The sequence below is a fragment of the Bos indicus x Bos taurus genome, chromosome 1 (genome assembly GCF_003369695.1).
Source record: "Bos indicus x Bos taurus breed Angus x Brahman F1 hybrid chromosome 1, Bos_hybrid_MaternalHap_v2.0, whole genome shotgun sequence".
Lineage (NCBI taxonomy): Eukaryota > Metazoa > Chordata > Mammalia > Artiodactyla > Bovidae > Bos > Bos indicus x Bos taurus.
The window spans coordinates 135,424,707-135,441,458 of record NC_040076.1 but is presented as its reverse complement, the minus strand read 5'-3'; the positions used below and the strand labels follow the sequence as shown (position 1 = coordinate 135,441,458).

General features: G+C 46.6%; 1 protein-coding gene and 1 pseudogene across 1 annotated transcript in view; both read left to right on the top strand.

Annotated features, from left to right (window-relative positions):
* BFSP2 (beaded filament structural protein 2) overlaps nt 1-16,752 on the top strand; it is a 77,238-nt gene that overhangs the window by 12,661 nt on the left and 47,825 nt on the right. The gene's annotated exons all lie outside the window — the stretch shown is intronic.
* Nucleotides 14,342-14,715, top strand: LOC113897337 (annotated as a pseudogene).

The window sequence follows — 16,752 nt, the reverse complement described above, 5'->3', positions numbered from 1 at the left end:
GGCTGGAACAGTAAACTCTTTGGGGAGCTTGAGCTCCCTCAGGAAGGCATTTTAAGTGGGCTGAGTGGGAATGCAAACTAGTACAGCCACTATGGAGAACAGTGTGGAGATTCCTTAAAAAACTGGAAATAGAACTGCCTTATGATCCAGCAAAAATACTGGAGTGGGTTGCCATTTACTTCTCTAGGGGATCTTCCCAACCCAGGGATTGAACCTGCATCTCCTGCTTGGCAGGTAGCTTCTTTACCACTGAACCACCTGTGAAACTAAATATATATTTTTTTAAAAAATCAAAAGGCAGACTGCAAAACCTATCTATGCTATGCTACCATTTGCATTTAAGGCAAAAGAAAGAGAGAGAGGAAGAAAGAGAGAGGGGTCCTTAAGGAAGGAAAAAGAAAGAAAGAGGGGAAGGGAAGAAGGAAAGAAGGGCAGGAGGGAGGGGGAGAGGAAGAAAGGTGGGGTGCAGCCTGTCCCTGGAAGGATACACACGTGGTGGCAATGGCTGCTTCTAGTGTGGAGCTGGGTGACCAGAGACACGGTGGGAACAGGCTTACTTTGGGCTCTTGCACCATTTGAATGATCTATCTTAAAAGAAAATAAAGTTATAAATAAAACTGCTACCAATGACTTGGGGTGAGCTCCAGTCAGGTCCAGTGCTGGTGAAGCCCCGACAGCCTCAGAGAAGTACCAAACCAGGTGTGAGGAAAGAAGACTTTTCCCAACAGCCTTCTCTCAAAACAAAACCCCAAGAGCAATAGGAGAGACCCTCCACCGACCTACACTTTTCAGAAGAACTAAATTACAACAATCCAGGCAAGTGCCAAGGACAAATGTGATGCCTCTTTCCAGGGAGTTATTGAAAAAATGGTTGAACCCAGCAGAATGTAACCCATACCCACCCCCACTCCCCTAAAAGGTTTATGCTGATCTACCAAAGTTGACGACTCAATTGAGGAAAATAAAATCTAGTTTATCGTTGTCTGGCTGGAAAAAAGCACATAAAGACTCATTTACCTGGTTGTAAATGAGATGGTAGAGCAGAGTGTCACAAATACATTATTTAGCAGAAATGAGAAGTTATGTCAGCCATTATCAGTAAGTAACAAAAAGCAGTGTGCACAGAGTGGAAAACTCCATCACAAAACCGACCAACTGGTAGTTTTTATTTATCTATTTTAGGGACCAATGAGGAAAACATGGGGAGAGAAGTAAAGTTTAAAAGGCCCCCTTCTCAGCAGACGCTGGGCAAAGTTTCACCCGAGGCAAAGAACCCTCGCCGCCCACACCTGCTGGAGCTGTGTCTCCCAGCACCAAGGACAGAGGCCCCTCTCCCGGCACCCAGGCCCCACCCTCCCTTGCCCTCCCTGGCTGAGCAAAGTACTTCCAGGCCTCACCCCCAGCCTTTAATTGTGTTATTTCTTCATCATCTCTGACCACTTCAGGTAAGGGCCCACTGCTCAGGCCTGTTCCCAGCTAACTCTGAGGAGGAAGGTTATTTGATAAACAAATTGATTGTTACTTGGGGAGGGATGTGACTCTTAACTTACTAGTGCTGGTTTATGTTCCTAATAAAGGTGGAAAGGCTCTTTGCCCATGTGTGGCTGTGAAGTGTGAATGAGACAAGGAAAACAGGTTCCTGGCCTGTCCCCAGAAGCACTGCCTGCAGAGTGAATTGCACCTGATGGGATTTTAGCTCCCATAGGTACCTGGCAGCTCACCCAGAACCAGCCAGGCCAGGCCTTCGCTGCAGGGGGCACCCCTGGGCAACCCCCACTTGCCAGGTGGTTCACCCAGGTACCAGCTGCCCTCTGGAGCGGGCATAGGTGCCCTGGGAGTTCTATACGATTCCCTCCCAAGAACCCTGCTCTCTGATAAAACCCATGGAGATGAACTGTGTGCTCCGTCACTCTGCGCCGCTCACGTAGCGCCTTCATCAGTGTGACACCAGCAGATACTACCAGGAGCTTTATTCACTGTCAGTGGATTCTCTCAACAGTGTCTGTGTCACCCAGAAAAATGGAGGCATGCCCACTTGATCAGTCTGCCAGGGCCGCCATAGAAAATTACCACAGACTGGGTGATACTGGGTGGCTTAAACGACAGAAACTTGTTTTCTAACAGTACTGCAGGCTGAAAGTCCGAGGTCAAGGTGTCTGCAGGATTGTTCCCTCTGAAGCCTCACTCCTTGCCTGACAGGTGGCTGTCTTCTCCCTGCGTCTTCACATGGTCTTCCCTCTATAGTAAAGTAAAGTAAAAAGTCACTCAGTCGTGTCCGACTCTTTGCGACCCCATGGACTATAGCCTATCAGGCTCCCCCGTCCCTGCGATTCTCCAGGCAAGAACACTGGAGTGGGTTGCCATTTCCTTCTCCAATGCATGAAAGTGAAAAGTGAAAGTGAAGTCACTCAGTTGTGTCTGACTCTTAGCGACCCCATGGACTGCAGCCTACTAGGCTCCTCCATCCATGGGATTTTCCAGGCAAGAGTACTGGAGACCTGTGTCCAAATTTCCTCTTCCTATAAGGACCCACTTATATCAGACTACCACCACCTCATTTTAACTTAATCTCCTTTTTAAAAGCCCTTTTCAAATGCAGTCACATTCTGAGGTGCTAGGGGTTGGGACTTCAACATGCACGTTGGAGAGGGGGGCGCAATTCAGGCCATTAACACCCACTTTATAGACAAAGAAACTGAGGCCCACAGAGATGCAGTTTCTCTGGGAGTTAGTGTTCTAGTCAGGACCAACTCAGTGTTGGCTGCCCCCCAAAAATTATGAAAAGCCTCCTATTAAACTCATTTAAAAGACCCCAGGGACTTCCCTGGTGGTCCAGTGGTTAAGACTTCACCTTCCAATGCATGGGGTGAAGGTTCGATCCCTCATGGGGGAGCTAAGTTCCCACAGGCCTCACAGCCAAAAAACCAAAACATAAGACAGAAGTAATAGTGTAACAAATTCAATAAAGACTTTTCAAAAAAATAATAAATAAGAGACCCAAGATCCTGAAGAGTAGACGGGCCAGTGATCCCCTGAGTGCCTACTGTTTGATAAGATGGAGTCATAGTCAGTGAGAGCCCTTCTCTGAGAGGAGATTAAACTCTGGGATATGCCTCCTTTTTCTCTGCTTTTCTTCCTCTTCTAATTTGGGAGGAACTGCCAGAAACAGTGATTGATCCTTACCCAAGCTTGCTCTAACTGGAACGAACTGCTTTAGCGAGGACACATTAGGCTGGGCGCCTTCCAGCTGTCAGGCCGCTCAGTACTGGGACTTGAAAGTTTAATAGCTTGGCTGTCGGGGAATGGTGCGGCCCCCCAGGGATTTCTATTTTTCTTCTTCAGTGATTTTTTAATGCTTAGAAAAATGTGCTGAGCAGTCGGCCCTGAAGGCAGAACCTCTTTATCTGAATGGAGCTGAGGAGCTCCGGTGGGAGCCTATGGGGGAGGAGAGAGGGGTGCTCCTTGGAAAACGCTCTCCTACATCAGAGGCTTCCACAGACTGCGGGGTGGAGCCACAGTCTCCCTTGCAGGGGTGATGGCTGCCACCACACCTAGGTCCACGGGGCCCCTTGAAGTGCTGAGGGTTCTTCCTGGGAGGAGAGGCCACGCCCAGTGGGAGGAGCCCCCTGTGCTGACCCCGAAGGACCTGGGTCTGAGAGCGAGGCAGGCACCAGTTACAGCCAGGCTGACCACTAAGAGTACACAGATAGGGGGACAAAGTCAGGTGTATCGCTTGCTGAAGCAGGAGAGAAACACTCTGAGGGAACCTGGGACATCTCAGGAAGAGGGATTGCAAGGAGCTTGTTGTGAGGTGTAGGCTTGTACTGGGCAATTTGGAGGAAGTTAAGAGTAAGGACTTGTTCTGTATCTGATGCTGTCAGGAACCAGGGGCTCTTGGATGATGGGGTAACTTACAGTTTGGACCCAGAGGACAGGGTGCAGTAGGCCTAGAGCCCTTGTGAGTAAACAGCAGTCCCTCACAGCACTGGCTGGAAGGAGCCCATTGAGTTTATGTGGTTGGAGAGCATTGACCTTGCCTCTTGGTTCAGATGCGATCATGCGGAGGCCTTGTCTCTGTCCGCCCCCCACCAGGATCGCAGAGCAACACTGGTGGTCGCTGATACACTGTGAACGTTTGTATTCAGGTGACCGTACCACGGCCCAGCTCTTAACTGCAGCTGCCTGCGGTCAGGCCCAGGGTTTTACATCCTCTGCCCAAACTGGGCCTCCTGAGCAGCCTGACCTCAGTGGGGGAAGAGGGGACTTGGAGACAGAGCTGGCAAGTCGAGATCTCTGCCTCACATGTGGCTACGCAGGGCTCTCCAGGCTGGGCCAAGGCGTGGTTTGTTTGGGAAGCAGGACTCTGATCTCAGAAATGCTGGGGCCCCACACCCCTGCCTGTCTCACCTTCTCCCCCCAGGAATCAGTCGTGCACCTCTCTGTAAATGAGTGGAACAGAGTGACAGAGACCAGGCCCGACTTTGTCCTTCCCTAATATGAGGCCCTTATCTCAAGGTGAGGGGGATGACCCTATTTCACAGAATTGTGAGAATTCTGGGAGATAACGCAGGGAACCAGAAGCTTCCAGAAGGCAGGGACTTCCTGCCTCTCTACTCCCTGATCTTTCTCTGGCACCCTAGACAGTGCCTAGCACATAGTAGATACACAATGAATATTGATTAAATCGACAGAGAGACATGACCCGCAAAGTAACTACTTAATAAGAGGTTTTCCATTATACTTGTTTGCTGGCTGCCATAAGGAAGCACCACAGAGAGGGTGGCTTAAACAACAGAAAGGGACTCTCTCCCACTTATGGGGCTGGAGTTGGAAATCTAGGTGTCAGGGGAGTTGGTTCCTCCTAAGGTCTCAATGGCAACCCACTCCAGTGTTCTTGCCCGGAGAATCCCAGGGACGGGAAGCCTCGTGGGCTGCCGTCTATGGGGTCTCACAGAGTCGGACACGACTGAAGCGACTTAGCAGCAGCAGCAAGAGCAAGGTCTCTAAGGGAGGATCTGTTCCAAGTCTTCTTCTACTTTCTGGTGGAGGCCTGCAGTCCTTGACCTTCCTTGGCTTGTAGATGTATTATTTCAGTCTCTAACTTCCTTTTCCCTGTGTTTCTGTGTCCAATATTCCCTCTTATAAGGACACCACGTCACACTGGCCTAGGGTCCACCCTAATGACCTCATCTTGATTGCATCTGTAAAAGCCTCATATTTACAAATAAGGTTGCATTTACAGATACTTCAGCATATCTTTTGGCTGGTACACAGTTCAACCCATAACATCAGCTATTGTTTTTATCACATTACAGTCTTAATTTCCAACATTTTATCCTGTTTCCTCAAATGTCATTTAAAGGTTCCAGAAATGTCAATATTTCTGCACCTAATTCATTTCACCCTCACTTCCTTTTGCACTTGAAATCAGATTCCAAATCTGTGTGGTGTATGAAACCACACACATGGTACAGAGAACCCAGAAGAGTTTTTATATTTATATATTAGAAACACAGTAAATGTCACTAAGTTGCTGTATGATCTTGGACAAGTTATTCCACATCTCTGAACCTCAGTTTCCTCAACTGTTAAATGAGATTGGGTCAAACTGACATCTTGCAGACACACAGGTAATAGGTCAGATTCTACTTCATTCCATGGACACCAAGTACGGGTGACTCCCACGTCTGTCTTCACTTCAGAGCTAACGGGCTGTGTGCCCTGCAGCAAACCCATTTCACTCCAAGTGAAATCACACTTACAACATGAGAGGGTGAAATTCTCTGATCTCCCAAGCCTTGGCCCTAGACCTTCTGTTACTGTTCCTCATTATCCCCAAGCCATGGAGGACGCCTAAGAGAAGAAACTGCCCTCCCATCAGCCTGGTTCCCTAATCTTTCGTGGCTATGCTAGTTGGCCGGCTGGGATAGGACTGTTCAGCATATGTTGGCCACCTGCTTCATTTTCAAGGGTCAAGTGGTGCCTGTGCTCCAGTACTGATGAATCAGTTTTACTGACCCGCCCCCCCCGCCCCCCACACACACACCTGCCAGAATATATTGAAGGTCTTGCTAACTGGCAGTGAGGGGAGAAATTGGCTTACTGAGAGAGCACAGAGCCCACACCTGATCCATGATCACAAAAACCCAGATTAAATGTAACCAATAGACACCTGGAATTTCCAGCTTGAACACCCCCCAGCATCATGCCTGACCTAAAGGTGGTCCTGGATGCAAGTGAATATTTTTTCCTGTTCTCAGATGGGAATCACGCTCCCATGGCCCACTGCTGTCATTCATCCCCAAGAGCAGAGGTTTAGTCCAACAGGTCCTGAATCTAACCCCTGGGACAATGCCAGGCACAGAGAGAGCGGAGGAGAGAGGGAGGAGGACAGAAGGAAACAGTGCCTCACAGTGATTCACGGTACAAGCTACAGAGTCCAAAAAGAACTGCATTCAAATTTGACTTTGCAATTGACTGGACTTGTGATGGAAAACAAATTTATTGGCCTCTCTGAATTTCAACACATCCTCATCTGTAACATGTGGATAATAATATATACCCTACAGGATTGTCATGGGAATTAAATAATTCACTGAAAGCATTTAGCTTAGTGTCTAGCCAGGCACGTGCTCAATTAACTGTAGTGGTAATTTATGTCACTGTGTGTAGTGATTAAAATGATAATAACTGCTTGGATTGTAAGGCCTTCCCAGTACCATCTGCTCAGCCAACTCTTCAGTACTGCAGGATGAAGGAATTAGCAGTTGTGCAGCAGCAATCAGAGAGGGATATCTTTTATGGGTGTCAGTTCTAGAAGGTCTTTAGGTCTTCATAGAACCATTCAACTTCAGCTTCTTCAGCATTACTGGTCGGGGCACAGACTTGGATTACTGTGATATTGAATGGTTTGCCTTGGAAATGAACAAAGGTCATTCTGTCATTTTTGAGATTGCACCCAAGAACTGCATTTCAGACTCTTTTGTTGACTATGAGGGCTACTCCATTTCTTCTAAGTGATTCTTGCCCAAGTAGTAGATATAATGGCCATCTGAGTTAAATTCACCCATTCCAGTCCATTTTAGTTCACTGATTCCTAAAATGTTGATGTTCACTCTTGCCATCTCCTGTTTGACCACTTACAATTTACCTTGATTCATGGAGCTTACATTCCAGGTTTCTATGCAATATTGCTCTTTATAGCATCGGACTTTACTTACATCAGTAGTTACATTCACAACTGAGCGTTGTTTTTGCTTTGGCTCCATCTCTTCATTCTTTCTGGAGTTATTTCTCCACTCCTCTCCAATAGCATATTGGGAACCTATCCAGGGTGTTCATCCTTCAGTGTCATATCTTTTTACCTTATCATACTGTTCATGGGGTTCTCAAGGCAGGAATACTTAAGTGGTTTGCCATTCCCTTCTCCAGTGGACCACGTTTTGTCAGAACTCTCCACCATGATCCATCTGTCTTGGATGGCCCTATTTGGCATGGCTCATAGTTTCTTTGAGTTAGACAAGACTGTGGTCCATGTGATCAGTTTGATTAGTTTTCTTTGATTGTGCTTTTCATTCTATCTGCCCTCTGATGGATAAGGATAAGAGGCTTATGGAAGCTTCCTGATGGGAGGTGGGGGGGGGGGGGGAATGTTGTTCTGATGGGCGGGGCCTTGTTCAGTAAATCTTTAATCCAATTTTCTGTTGATGCACAGGGCTGTGTTCCCTCTCTGTTGTCTGACTATGGTGTTTGGAGATAATGAAGATAATAGCGACCTCCTTCAAAAGGTCCCAGGCACCCGCTACCACTCTCAGTACCCTTGACCCTGCAGCAGGCCACCACTGACCCACGCCTCCTTTCTGAGACTCCTGGACACTCACAGGCAAGTCTGGGTCAGTCTCTTGTGGGGTCACTGCTCTTCTTCCTGGGTCCTGGTGCACACAAGATTTTATTAGTGCCCTCCAAGAGTCTGTTTCCCCAGTCTTGTGTAAGTTCTGGCAGCTCTATGGTGGGGTTAATGGCAACCTCCTCCAAGAGGGCTTATGCCACACCCAGATCTGCTGCACCCAGAACCCCTGCCCACTGCGGCAGGCCACTGCTGACCCATACCTCCACAGGAGACACTCAAGCACTCAAAGGCAGGTCTGGCTCAATCTCTGTGGGGTCTCCTGGTATGTACAAGGCTTTGTTTGAGCCCTCCGAGTGTCTCTGGCAGGTATGGGACTTGATTCTAAACGTGATTTTTGCCCCTCCTACTGTTCTGCTGGGGCTTCTCCTGTGCCATTGGACATGGGGTATCTGTTTTTGGTGGGATCCAACATTCTCCTGTCAATGGTTGTTCAGCAGCGAGTTGTAATTTTGGAGTTCTCGCAGGAGAAGGTGAGCTCACATCCTTCTACTCTAGAACTAACACCCAAGAAAGATGTCCTTTTCATTATAAGGGACTGGAATGCAAAAGTAGGAGGTCAAGAGATACCTGGAGTAACAGGCAAATTTGTCCTTGTAGTACAAAATGAAGCAGGTCAAAGGTTAACAGTTTTGCCAAAAGAATGCACTGGTCATAGCAAACACCCTCTTCCAACAACACAAGAAAAGACTCTACACGTGGACATCACCAGATGGTCAATACCAAAATCAGATTGATTATATTCTTTGCAGCCAAAGAAGGAGAAGTTCTATACAGAAAAAAACAAGACCAGGAGCTGACTGTGGCTCAGATCATGAACTCCTTATTGCCAAATTCAGACTTAAATTGAAGAAAGTAGGGGAAACCACTAGGCCATTGAGGTATGACCTAAGTCAAATCCCTTACAATTACACAGTGCAAGTGACAAATAGATTCAAGGGATTATGTCTGATAGACAGAGTGCATGAAGAACTATGGATGGAGATTCATGACATTGTACAGGAGGCAGTGATCAAGACCATCCCCAAGAAAAAGAAATGCAAAAAGGCAAAATGGTTGTCTGAGGAGGCCTTACAAATAGCTGAGAAAAGAAGAAAAGCTAAAGGCAAAGGGGAAAAGGAAAGATATACCCATTTGAATGCAGAGATAAGAAAGACTTCCTCAGTGATCAATGCAAAGAAATAGAGGGAAACACTAGAATGCGAAAGACTAGAGATCTCTTCAAGAAAATTGTAGATACCAAGGGAACATTTCATGCAAATATGGGCACAATAAAGGATATAAACGGTATGCACCTAACAGAAGCAGAAGATATTAAGAAGAGGTGGCAAGAATACAGAACTGTACAAAAAAGATCTTCATGACCAAAATAACCACGCTGGTGTGATCACTCACCTAGAGCCAGACATCCTGGAATGTGAAGTCAAGCGGGCCTTAGGAAGCATCACTACAAACAAAGCTAGTGGAGATGATGGAATTCCAGTTGAGCTACTTCAAATCCTAAAAGATGATGCTGTGAAAGCGCTACATTCAATATGCCAGCAAATTTGGAAAACTCAGCAGTGGCCACAGGACTGGAAAAAGTCAGTTTTCATTCCAATCCCAAAGAAAGGCAATGCCAAAGAATTTACAAACTACCACACAATTGCACTCATCTCACACGCTAGAAAATAATGCTCAAAATTCTCCAAGCCAGGCTTCAACAGTACATGAACTGTGAACTTCCAGATGTTCAAGCTGGATTTAGAAAAGGCAGAGGTAGCAGAGATCAAATTGCCAACATCCGTGGGGGCATCGGAAAAGCAAGAGAGTTCTGGAAAAACATGTACTTCTGCTTTATTGACTATGCCAAAGCCTTTGACTGTGTGGAGCACAACAAACTGTGGAAAATTCTTAAAGAGATGGGAATACCAGACCACCTGACCTGCCTCTTGAGAAATCTGTATGCAGGTCAAGAAGCAACAGTTAGAACTGGACATGGAACAACAGACTGGTTCCAAATCGGGAAAGGAGTACATCAAGGCTGTATATTGTCACCCTGCTTATTTAACTTATATACAGAGTACATCATGCGAAATGCTGGGCTGGATGAAGCACAAGCTGTAATCAAGATTGCTGGGAGAAATATCAATAACCTCAGATATGCAAATGACACCACCCTATAGCAGAAAGGGAAGAGGAATTGAAGAGCCTCTTGAAGAAAGTGAAAGAGGAGAGTGAAAAAGTTGGCTTAAAACTCAACATTCAGAAAACTAAGATCATGGCATCCGGACCCATCACTCCATGGCAAACAGATGGGGAAACAATGGAAACAGTTACAGACTTTATTTTTCTGGGCTCCAAAATCAGTGAAGATGGTGACTGCAGCCATGACATTAAAAGATGCTTGCTTCTTGGAAGAAAAGCTATGACCAACCTAGACAGTACATTAAAAAACAGTGACACTACTTTGCTGACAAAGGTCAGTCTAGTCAAAGCTATGGTTTTTCCAGTAGTCGTGTATGGATGTGAGAGTTGGACTATAAAGAAAGCTGAGCACCAAAAAATTGATGCTTTTGAACCGTGGTGTTGGAGAAGACTCTTGAGAGTCCCTTAGACTGCAAGGAAATCCAATCAGTCCATCCTAAAGGAAATCAGTCCTGAATATTCGTTGGAAGGACTGATGCTGAAGCTGAAACTGCAATCCTTTGGCGATACTGGGAAAGATTGAAGGCAAAAGGAGAAGGGGGCGACAGAGGATGAGATGGTTGATGGCATCACCGACTGGATGGATATGAGTTTGAGCGAGCTCTGGGAGTTGGTGATGGACAGGGAAGCCTGGCGTGCTGCAGTTCATGGGGTCGCAAAGAGTTGGACACAACTGAGCGACTGAACTGAATTGAATCAGAGATGCACCCTTGGTGTCTGAAAAGCATCTCACTCTGTGACAGAAATCCAACAGTAGACTCTAGGCCAAATTAGAGCGGCTAGGGACTCCCTTGTAGGCGGGGCTGGGGGCGGAGGGCGGGCGGGGTCTCAGGCTGCTGTCTTTGACCAGATTATCTTGGCAAGTGGCGCCACCTTCTGGGCCGTCTAGGAACTGGCTTGAACTCCTAGTCACCCAGCTGCAAAATCTGATTTGTGCCAAGTTCTTGATGCCTATAATCATCCCTTCATTGCTAGAGCCACTCTGATCCAGAGAGGCCAGCCACACACTTCATACCGCCCCTCAGTCAGTCCGTTCATGTCAGGATTTTCATGACAGCTCCCAATTTCCTGAGGATTATAAGTCAACCATAAAATTGCACTTTGCCCCAAGACTTTGCATATTGTTATCTAGCAAGTCTGTTCTTATTCTCTCCTGCTTCCATTTGTGGTGGGAGAAACCACCTCCTCCTTTTCTCTTTCAGTTGCATTTTCTGTGGCTTTGGGTTTTAGATGAGAGCTTGAGTTTGCAGTAGGTGTCCTGAGTCCCATCTGCTCTCAGCTCACCAAAGACTTTGCCTGGGTCCCCAGTCTCTCCACCTTCATCTTCTCATCTACAAAAGGACAGACAGAATTACACCTGCCATCACGGCCCCAACTCTTTTGAAACTGAAGGAGAATAATATGAGTGGGGAAAACGCCCTGTCAGTGTCAGAGATTAGGCTGCAGCTCCTCAGCCTGCGGGTATAATTAGTGTCACATGTAAGTACAGAATCTTAGCAATAACGGCGTGTGCTGGCCCCACCCCCTTCCTCAGCAGCAGGCTCCACAGTGTAACCTTTGTCATGGTGGCTGCTGTGGAGCTGGCACAGAACTCACTTTTATTCTGTTCATTCATCAGGCATTGATGGGTCTACTCTGCACCAGGCACTATGGAGTTCGGATATTAAAGGGTCAAAATTCTTGGCCTCTAGGACCTGGAGAGCCAAGAGGGATGAGGAGGGAATAAATGAATCCGCACATTGTTGAGAGCCTGCCGTGTGCCGAAGCATAGTGCAGGGTGTGTGATGGGTGTCAACTGTGTGTTAAAGCGGCCTCTTGAGGTCCGCTTACAAAAGCAGCTTTGGTTTGAAAGGGACCTCTTCCAAGGTCCCTTTCAATGTATTCAGTGGGAGGTACATGCTGTCTCCTGCCCCTTGTTGAAAACATGAATGGTCTCAGGATTTTTCTGATCACTTATAGGTAATTAAAAATTCCATGCTTATTTTAAGTCCCAAAACACTGTCTCAATCCAGTAAACAATGTGACTGGTCAATATATTATTCAACCCATGGACCCACGTTTTCCCTCCTCCCAGGTAGGCAACCCCCGGCCCCGCCCTGCCCTCCCCGCTGCTGTTTCTAATGCAGTCAGTGTGTAAGCAGGAAGGAAGGAGAGGAAAGGAAGGCAGAAAGGTTCTTCCTTGAGAGACACTGTTATAAGGTGGCTTCACAATGTCTGGGTGTGGCTGGAGTTTAAACCAGGTTTCTTCTCCTGAGGACGTTTCTCTTAGCTCTTCTGAGATGCCCCTCCCCCTCTGCAGGACTAGCTGCAGGGAGAGGCCTCTCCTCTGCTGGTGCCCCCACGGCAACCCCACCCCCAAAGGTGCCCTCTGGTAAACCCCTCTCAGTGGAGCCCAGGCTGTCACACCTGTCACAGGGTCTTGCCTTTGCTGCTGGGGCAGGTGAACCTCCGGGCACTGAAAGAGGAGTGAGCAGCTTCCCATCTGGGCTCAGACAATTTAACATTCTGTTACACATGCACGTGGTTTAGTCCTCTTGGTACTCTGGGGAGAAAGTTTCCTTATTCCCATTCTACAAACAGGGGCCTTTAGAACATCACACATCCACAGGTGACAAAGACAGGGTTTGAAGTCCTGTCTCTCTGATCAAGGCCATGTTTATCCCATGAGTCCTTGCTATGGTCACTAAAGAGCAGAGGGACCAGCCATCACACCTCTCCGTGCCTTGGTTCTTCATCTTGCGTGATCTCCAAGAGCCCTTTGCATTCTAAAACTGCAACATGAAATGTCTGAGTTGAGGTTTCCTGCAAGCCATAGGCAAAGCAATCTGCAGGGCCTCAGCCTCCAGTGTGAGAGGCAGCAGAGCTCAGCGCTCCACTTCCTGCCCTAAGGCCCCACGTGTCCTGCACCTTAATCAGTGCAGGGAGAGACAAACCCCTTTTAACTGGTGCTGGCCTTCTTCTCCCTCCATGAGGATGTGCCCTGTACTGAGCAGGAGACGAATTTGCTTCCTCTTCCACAGGCTTAGTTCCCACCGCAGCTCCTGCTGAGAGGGTTCTACCTTGCTGAGCAGGATGTGGTGTTTCAAGAGAGGAACTTTCCAGATAGCATAGCTCTTCTTCTAAATCAGCTATCTCATCTGGAGAAAAACCCTGGCTGTCCTGGATGTGTTGGTTGTCAGTTGCCCCAAATAGAGCCCTCCTAAGGGATTTCCAAAGATAATCTGGGCTGTGCAATGGCCCTGCTCTCCTAACACTTGCTTTGGAGCCATCTGTAGGAATCAGTGCACAGCAGTTCTCTGCTGTCTCCATAGATCCTCACAGCCTCTCTGTGGAGTCAGATCCAGCGTAATTACCTCCTGTTACCGATGGGGAAACTGAGACTTCGAGGTGAGAAATACGTGCCTGGTAAAGGCCAGAGCCAGGACTGGAACCTTGATTTCCTATTTCAAATGTAATACTTTAAGTTCTGTCCTCTCTTTTTTGCTGGTGCCCTTCTCTAATTGTCTCCCTATCAAATCCCATTCCTGGACATGGAATCCAAACCCACCTTCCTGCTCCTCAACCAACCCCGGGGTTAGAAGGTGAGGTGGGATCTCAGGCAAAGGAAGGGTGAGGATTCTTCTATAGTTCTTTCAATAGACTATTAGCCACATCCACCCTGCCAATCTACTGACCTGCCCATCCTACACCATCGTAATAAATTGAGATTTTATGTCCATATAACAGAGAAGGGTTTATCTCCTTCATTAAATTAGCCTGGGTGTTCAGACCCAGGTTCAGGGGCAAAGCATATTAATTCCTGATTGCCCTTAAGTTCTAGTGGAGGGTAACAAAGCTAATGTTTATTGAGCATTTACCATATGGCTTCCCTTGTGGCTCAGATGGTAAAGCGTCTGCCTACAATGTGGGAGACCTGGGTTTGATCCCTGGGTCAGGAAGTTCCCCTGGAGAAGGAAATGGCAACCCACTCCAGTATTCTTGCCTGGAAAATCCCATGGACGGAGGAGCCCGGTAGGCTACAGTCCATGGGGTCGCAAAGAGTAGGACAGACTGAGTGACTTCACTTCACTTACCATATGCCAGAATTTGTTCTGAGGTTCTTGCATCTCTCAAGCCATTTGACCTGACAACAACTCTATGTGGCCCACACTTTTATAATCCCCCTTTTAAAGATAAGGCAACTCACAGCTTTATCTCCCCGCACACTGCCAGTGGCCTGCCAGGCATCCCATGATGTGCTCTGCAGCGATGGGGAAGTCGAGAGGAGATGAGGCCTACTTCCAGAGGATCCGTCTCTTCTGGGTTACTGTCATCATCCTTTCTTTTGGCTATTACACGTGGATGGTCTTCTGGCCTGAGAGTACTCCTTATCAGAGCCTGGGACCCCTGGGCCCTTCACTCAGTACTCGCTGAAGCATCATCACACCCTCGTGCATGGTTGGTGTTGGCTTGCCTGGATGATTCTTGTGGGAGTGTCCTTGTATGCCATTGTATTGTGCAAGTCTAAAGGCATCACAAATACGTGGACCCAACTGCTCTGGTTCCTACAGACGTTCCTTTTCGGAATGGCATCTCTCTATTACTTGATTGCTTTTAGACCAAAATGCCAAAAACAAACTTAAGATACCCAAAAAAAACTGAATCACTTTATTGTACACTTGAAACTAATATAATGTTTTTAACCAACTATACTTCAGTTTTAAAAAAAATTTAAAATTAATTAATTAATTAAAAAGAGAGAGAATATAGCATATAAAGTTCCTAGGGGGAGAAAAGAAGATATTCAAAAGCTTTCTCTATACTTTGATATTCAGCCTCATCTTTTTTGAGGGGTGCTGTGTTTACTTGATGTTCCTAGTTTCTAGAAAGTTAAGGCCCTCTAGTTATTCATGATTCCCTCGTCAGCTCTAGTTAAAGTTAAGTAGATAGTAGAAAAAGATTTTAGCTTTCTAATTATGCAGACTAACGTATTTGGCAAAGCGCTCCCAGCTACCTTCCTGTGGTCCTTGGCTGCACTGACATTCTCCCTGTCACCTGCTTTAAGCCACATACTAAGTTTGAGATACCCTTGAGATACCTTCTGATTAAAACACCTTACCCTTAACCACCACCATCTTATCAGCTCACCTTTCCTCCAATTTTTTTCTACCCACTTGATCCAAAATAGAGTGAGGCCTCCACAGCACATCAATTCCACCCAGTTATTGGACACCTGTGAGGCAGGATCTTCTCTCAGGCTTCCATTTCACATTACAGAGAAAGATAAGGAAGACAAACAAGTGCCTGGAATGGGGTGGGCTGAGCAGTGACACAGAGGACATGTTAGGAATCCAGAAGAAAGGATTGGAGAATGCCGTTTCTGCCCTCCCAGCCAGAAGTGGTGTCTCCTTTCACTCGGGCCTCCGACACAGTGCTCTGTGGCGTGCAGGTCTGACGGCCACTTTCAGGTCAGGACGGCAGCTTAGACAGCTTCGTTTTCAACCCTAACACCTGTCCCATCGCCTCACACAGTGTTTACTCCGACTTCACTTTGCGCTAGCTTCAGCAGCATTCCAGTTTTTATTTGAAAACTGCAGGACCGGTACAGTGTACACCTGTCTCAGAGAAAAGCACAGGACTGCCCTTGGCTCCCATCTTTCCGTGGGTCTCCTACAGGGTGGGAAACCTGTGTCTTTCCACCCTTTCCTATTCTTAATTACTTTTCTCCAGCCTCTGTAGATGTGTCCCTCCCGTTCTGACTCACTCAGCCATTCCTGTTCTAGAGAGTCTAGCTCATGGTCCTCCAGCTAATGACTACCTCTCTCATTCACCTGGCTATCTCTTACGATTACTAACTGGCTGGGGCAGAAGGGTTATTGACTGTCGCCTCTAGGAGACTGCAGGGATCCTTTCCTGAAGGCCGCCCTGGTTGCAGTTTCACCAGGAACTAGGCCTTGTTGTTTTTTTCCCGTGATATAGTATGTCATGTTATTTGTTTTCAACTAATATTTGTGAGAAACAGATCCCTCTCCCTGCTCCCCCCAGAAAAGAGGCTCCAGGGAAAACCACAGCCATGAAACATGGTAGACTATGAATTGCTTTTGGTAGAGAGTGACTTCTGCACAAAAATCCAGGTCTTTCCCCCTGCTTCTTTTGTGATTGAGGGGTTATTAATGGTTTCAAGGATAATATGGCAGATAACTGAATAAAATGTGAACTGTATCTCCAATTTAAAAAATAATAATAATAAAGATAAGGCAACTCACAGACTTAGAAAACAAATTTATGGTTACCAAAGGGGATAGGGAGGGGAGGGATAAATTAGTAATTTGTGATTAACATATACATACTACTATATATAAAATAGGTAACAAACTAGAACTATGATATAGCACAAGGAATTCTACTCAGTATTTTGTAATAACCTATAAGGGAAAAGAATCTGAAAGACAATATGTATGTAAGAGAATATATATAAAAAAGACTATATGTAAAAGAATATAAACGTATATACAACTGAAATACTGTGCTGTCCAGCTGAAACAACACTTCATAAATCAGCTGTACTTCAATGAAAAAATAAAACTTAAAAAATAAAATAAAGATGAGTAAACTGAAGCACAGAACAGTTAAGTAACTTTTGCAAGGTCACACAGCTAATAGGTGATAGAGACAAGTCT